At 41.0% G+C, this 6,692-nt stretch overlaps 1 protein-coding gene across 4 annotated transcripts in view; it reads right to left on the reverse strand.

The window, feature by feature from the left end:
* SEMA4G (semaphorin 4G) overlaps positions 1 to 6,692 on the reverse strand; it is a 111,590-nt gene that overhangs the window by 91,523 nt on the left and 13,375 nt on the right. For 3 of the 4 annotated variants that reach the window (XM_081006158.1, XM_081006160.1, XM_081006159.1), the window contains exons 2-3: positions 4,958 to 5,065; positions 4,659 to 4,721 (exon numbers count right to left, since the gene is read on the reverse strand). The exons of the other annotated variant lie outside the window; for it this stretch is intronic. The gene's annotated coding sequence lies outside the window, so the exon portion shown is untranslated. The remainder of the gene's footprint in view (positions 1 to 4,658; positions 4,722 to 4,957; positions 5,066 to 6,692) is intronic. 4 annotated transcript variants of the gene reach the window in all.

The raw sequence follows: 6,692 nt of genomic DNA on the forward strand, positions 1-6,692 counted from the left end.
CCCCCGGGGTCCCTTCCTTCCTGGATTCTTCTCACGCTGACGTTGACCCCCCTGACTCCTCCCCCTCTTTTCGGCGGGCTTTGGGACCTGGCTCCCTATCCGGGCTGCCAACTGCGCCGCCCTCCTGTACATTTGAACTTGGCGCGCGCGCCCAGCCTTCAACCTTCCTCTCGACCGTTTCCTCGCTCCCCGATGGAGGCGTGGCCAATCCTGACTCATGTCCTCCCACTGGCAGTGCGCCGCCCGATCCCGATGCCTGGGACTCCTCCCCCCTACTGCACTCTGGTGTGGACGCTGGTCCTGATTTCCAACTGCTGCTCTCTGAGTCCCCTCTGGCCCCTTCTTCCTGGGGTGTCCCCCTCGGCACCCCCCTTGCTCTGACCATGGGAGCCCCTTTCTGTGAATCTTCCGATTCGCTGGAAAGACTCAGAGACCTCGGACCGCTGTCATCGCTAACATTTCCTTCGGACTCCTCCCCCTCGCTCTCTATTTCCTCCCTTTCCTGTGCCTCTGCTCCTGAACCCCTGACAACATTAATAAACAAGAGAAATTTGATAAGAAAAAAAGAAAGATACACAATAAAAAATACAAAATACAAAAAGATAAAAAAAGAAAAAAAACAGTTAAAAACAATTCCGTCTTTTCATAACTTCTTTTACATTTACTTGTTTCCCGGACTTCCTCATACCTCCCTCTTTTGTATTCCAATTCAATTTGTTTGTCCAGCAATTCCTTTCCCTCCTTTTTAACCCCAATCCTTAATCTTAATATATTATAACATTAAATTTTTACCTATTAAAAACCAATTTTCCATTCTTTTAACCTTTTTAATCCTAATCCTTAATCTTGATCTATATATAACTTTAAAATCTGTACAGCTAGAAGCCGCTTAATTTCAATCCATCATCACTCTAACATTCTTTAATTTTGCAATATTTCTGTAAATAATATTTGAATTTCTTCCAATCTTCTTCCACCAACTCTTCTCCCTGGTCACGGATTCTGCCAGTCATTTCCGCCAATTCCATATAGTCCATCAATTTCATCTGCCATTCCTCCAGTGTGGGTAGCTCTTGTGTCTTCCAATACTTTGCGATGAGTATTCTTGCTGCTGTTGTTGCATACATAAAGAAAGTTCTATCCTTTTTTAACACCGATTGGCCGACTATGCCCAGGAGAAAGGCCTCTGGTTTCTTCAAGAAGGTATATTTAAATACCTTTTTTAATTCATTATATATCATCTCCCAGAAAGCCTTAATCCTTGGGCACGTCCACCAAAGGACGCTGGGAGCAGTTGTTAGGCAAAGACCATTAAGCAAAATCAGAAATGGGGTGGGGGGAAAGACGCTTGCCATGACCAAAAAGCATACCAACACCAGTATTAACTATTGACATGATAAGGTTCGGGGGGCTTGATAACACACTAACCAATTTTCCATTCTCAAATAGTATAAGCAACAGAAGTATGCCAGAATAAGTTAAGGCCAGCCTCACACAGCTGTGTTTTACACAGAAATTTAATCTGCAACAGTTTTTTTTCCTCTTATGGACAGCTTGGATTAAGCATATGCACACTGAAAAGTCCAAGCACTGGAGCAGGATAGCAGGTCCTGATTTGTACTATGCCAAGTCCAGGTTTCCAGATAGTGCTGTTGTTAAGTTGGAATCTGGAATTGCTATACAAAACTCCTATTGAAACAAGGCCAAAAGTGATTTTGCATACCAACCCCAGTATGCAAAAGTGGAAGGACATCTAGGTTAGATATTTATTTTAAAGGGAAGAACTGCCAACCATGGCAAAAAAAGGACAATTCTCTATCAAATGTTGCCAGAGGGAAAGTTTAACCATGAAACATACAGAATGAGAAAAAGTTCATAAGGAAAGCAGAAACAACAGAAATATTAAGGAAACTGGAATCGAATAAAGTCAACGCAAAACCCGCCTTGGGAGATCACTGATGCACACCCACCCACAAAGCAGAAGGCACAGAATCATCCAACACCAAAGAGTTCCAGCTTTCATTTAAAAACACAAAACAAGTTTCTAGTCCTTATGGCTTGAAATATGGGCTTTAAAGTAAATAGGCACTGTGGGGTGAAATTTCCAAAGCTAGAGTGGGGCTCAGTAAAATTTCTAGCTGTCAGACAGCAAGATATTAATGGCCTGCTTCCCTTGTTTGCCCTTTCTTGCAGATACTCTGTATTTTGTGCACATTTCTTAATTTGCATATTTTATCCTGATTAATGAATTCAGCTCTCTTTTTTTACTGCATAATACCCTGCATATGTGGACTGCCAGAAGACAAGACTGAAACTAGCTGAAATGTTAAATGTATGATTTGCCTTTAACTAGTTTTTTTCATTCCAATAAAAGCTGCAGCAGGAGAATGGGGGAAATCAAGATCAGGACTCAGATTCACAAGAAGAGTTTTTAACCCTCCAGTCATGATCCTGATGCTCCCTTTCCCCAAGTGTTATTAACCCCAGGAAGGACACTTCCATTATAATTGACCTTACTCAATCCCACCCAAAGAACATCATGATGCAGTAGCCTTGCTTCAAAGCATCCCCAAAATAGTTATTTATTCCCATACATTTCCATTCCGTTCTTCCCCATAGCCCACCATGGGAGCCCAGACCAGTTAACAACCCTAATTACAATAATCACAATCAAAACCCCATTTAAAATTACAACAAAATTAAAACCCTGCTTAATGTTAGCTGAAAGAAAAGGGCCACTGAATTTGGGTTCCCAAAGACTAACATTTCTGTACTTTCATAACCTCTTACTCCTGCTCAATGGTGTCACATGGAAGGTTAATCTGTATGCTTGCCAAGAGGCAGCATAGTAGCACTGGGAACCATTAGCACTGCCTTTGTACCAGGGAAGTATCACAGAGTCTGACAGTTGACATTTCCATGTATCAATGATCTCTGAGTCAGAGAGGAAGTATGAGTATAAAGTATCCAAAGATTTCTTTGGGCAGACTTCTGTGCATCCAACATATGCAATTGTAGCTCCTTACAAAGGACCGCACAACAGCAGTTGCTGTCTCTTGGCCACAGACAGCTTTCCCTGAATACTGTATTCCAATATCTGAACCATTTATATCCACCAGCAAATAAGCTGGCATGACAGCCCTGACTGCTGAATTACATATATGATTCTAAATCAAAAACACACATTTACTTGGAAGGAAGCCCCAGTGATTTGCCTTCTAACAAACATCAAGCTAGAAATGCATTAGGCTTCAAGGCTCATTTAGCCATAAGAACGTTATGATTTTTTTCATCATATAGGCATCCCTCCCTTCCTTCAAGGAGCTCAGTGCAGTAGACATAGGATTATCCTATTTACTGTCACATTATCCCAGAGAGGCAGGGGAGACTGTGATAATGTAGCATAAGGATAGCATACAGGTGCTAAGATCCATAGGTGTGTAAGGGAGCTTGGCAGTATAGGTCACAGATTCAAGCCTGGAAGAATCAGTCCTCTGGTCGATTTCCTAGGCTGCCTTTTGACACTACCCGAACACTTTGTGGGCTTAGTTGCTTTTAACCATGAGAACTAGAAAACCATTTTTATTTAAAATGCATAAAAGTCAGTATCAAGAAACCCAAGTTCTGTGCCAGATTCTACACAAAATCCCAAGAGTTCCAGGGGCATAGCTGATGGGTATGCTCCAGCCTAGCACATAATGACAAGGTATGGGAGATAAAAGGATACCAGCAAGGCAGAGGCTTGTTTAATAATATACATTATTGAGACTTAAGAAGTAGAACCTGCAAGGGCACAATGACACAGTCATCAGAAAGTAGGTCAACCTTTGGCACTGCGTTAGTGAGGTGAAGCAAAATAAGTCTTACATCTCAGCATGAGCTTGACTATAATAGCAACATTCAGAAGTCATTAGAGCATCTAAAATTGAAAACAAATAGTTTTTTTTAATAAAAAAACTTACTTAATTTCAGATTCATAATTAATGTTTATATAAGGTACCAAGAGCCAATTATATAAAGTTGACATCAAGGATACTTGTTCTCCTACTCAATAAAGATACTTTGCCATCAGGTTTTTTTCTCACACCAAATACTTATAAAATACTTTACACCAAGATGCATACTAATGCTCTTTTGGATAACAGGCTGTTTCTGCAAAGGATCTCATCATTATCTTGAGCCACTGAGCATTTCAAGGACTCCTTTACCTCCAAATTTCAATTACAATCTGTTTTAACATACCTAACTATAAAAAATCCTAAATTGTGAATCTAACATTACAGGCAGAACTTTTCCCAACGAAATGGAAATCAAAGCAGCTAACAGATTCAGTTGAAGCACTCTGAGCAGCAGAACTATTACATAACTATTACTATTACAGAACTATTTTGGACTGGATCATATCCACTAGTAAAACAGTAAATAAACAAATTCATTGATACAATATGAAGTACAGAAAATTCTTTAAAACAAGTGCACTAATCTGGATTGAGAATATTATTTTAAAATGACATTACAAATCTGGGTGTTTCTTATCTGCAAAAGTCAATGTTTCATAACATAACCCTAAGTGGGTAAAATGAACATTGGAGATTTGGGGAAAAAACAGTAACAAACAGTTTGGAGATCTGTTTTCTGGTAGAGGCATAAAAACTTACCAACAAACCAGAGCAGACTTCTCAATGGACAGATGCAAATTTTTCAATGCTTCTAAATTGTTCCTGTATAAGGAAACCAGATTATTAGTGCAACTATCAAAGAGAAGAGGTTCTTTTAAGACCTATTAAACCAAAGCACAGAACCTTATTTTTATAATCATCAGACAACATCCTCTAATTTAGGGATGAAAACCCTTTTTCAGCCAGAGGGTCTCATTCACTTCTGGACCACAAGACCTGAAGTTCCTCACCCCATCTTAAATAGAGAATCTCTTTAAAAATGTACTGAAAATATTTACCTTTCACTCCTTTTCCAGTCCAGGCTCAGGCTTGTATTATACTCCTTGTTGCTCTGATGTTTTTCTTTGTTGTTACCAATTTGTGTTTCAGATTGTTATATGTATTTCCTATTAAAAGAAATAATGATCTGAGACGACTCTGGAGTTCTGTTTGTGTATACTTTACATGGCAACATGATTTCTCTCTTTTTTAAAAATAAAACCATTTAGGAATACGAAACAAGGATAAAACAAAAAGAGGCCCAACCACTAATAGCCTAGAAATACCTGTGTAAACTGATGAAGGGTTTTTTTTCTGAAGGCAAGTCAAAACCTGACAACATTATGTTTAATGGGCCTCTCATGGAGAGCATTCTGCAACTGGGTTTCTTCCACTGAAAAAAGCCCCACTCCACCCTCCAGCAATTCTTAATTCACAGCAGCGCTGAATATGGAGAAAACCAGCAGCCTCCAGCACTTGTGAAGGTTCATATGAAAAAAACAGCAAAAAATTCTGGCAAGGAGAGTGAGAGGGAATCCTATCAGCAACACCAAGACCTGTTGCTTCCTGGTGCAGAACATTGACCAGTGAAACTCAGGTGCTTCTTCAACATTTATTCAGGGTGTTTTCCCAATTCCCCCTTAACTCTAAATGCTGTATCTCCACTCAGTCTAACACACAAGCAGGAAGCTGTCAGAAAGTTGGTAAGCACCGGAAATCGTGACATAATTAAATAAGAACGTGGGCTCGCCACAATGAAGTGTGCAAAACAGGGTTGCCCCCTCCCCTCCCCCATGACTGAGGCTTTGAACAGCAGCCTACAAAACTGAAATTTAAAAGGTGAAGCTCTTCCCAGTGTATTAGGGTCATAATGAGAAATACTTCACATGTTGAATTTCTGTCTGCTTATAACAATTAAAAGCTCAGACCTGCAGGGAGGGAGGAAAAGATTAACAATACACTCTTCAGTTAGTTTAAGGACAGCACACTCCTGGATGGAAAATCCTCTTTTTAAGATCAGCTACATACTAATGCCCCCAATTTACTCCAAGTAAGGCATGGCACCTGTAAGCAGAGAATTAATGTCACTCATCCCTTCCAACTATCCATTGGCACATGAACATGTGTCAGCCTGTTGCTGTTCACGGCCCAACCCTGAGATGACTCAGGAGCTATGAGATGAGTCAGTGGTCAGAACCAATGAGTGAGTCAGGGTCAGAGGAGACGCCAGAATAAAGGAGCACTCCAGATCACTGGAAGACCTTGCAGCCAAGCAAGCCTCAGAGGGAGCAGGAAGCACTTTATGCACCTTCCTGCCCCGAAGGATCCAATGGGCAGCCAATCGGGGCAGGGGGTGGGGTACACAGGTGTTTTAAGTCAGTTGGGAAGGTCCTTCACCAAAAAGGTTGCTACCACATGGAACCGCTGCTTGCTGATCTGTAATTTGCAACATCAGGTAGAGTGATGGGCCACTGCACAAATCCTCCACACAGAGGCTTTGCAACCACACACTCAGACTGGCTCTGGCCCTATCTACATGCTTGGTTACATACTTGTTGGACTACACCTTCCATAATGCCTGATCACTGGTCATACTGGCTGAGGTTAATGGGTATTGGGAATCCAACAACATCTGGAAGGCATCATGTTAGCTTCCCCTGACCTGAAGTACCTTGGCAAAAAAATTTTGTTCCCCAAACGGTTGGCTTTAGTATGCATGTCAGGGCTTAATTTGGACCAGCAGATACCAAAGTC

This window comes from Podarcis pityusensis (genome assembly GCF_964106645.2).
Source record: "Podarcis pityusensis genome assembly, chromosome: 5".
Lineage (NCBI taxonomy): Eukaryota > Metazoa > Chordata > Lepidosauria > Squamata > Lacertidae > Podarcis > Podarcis pityusensis.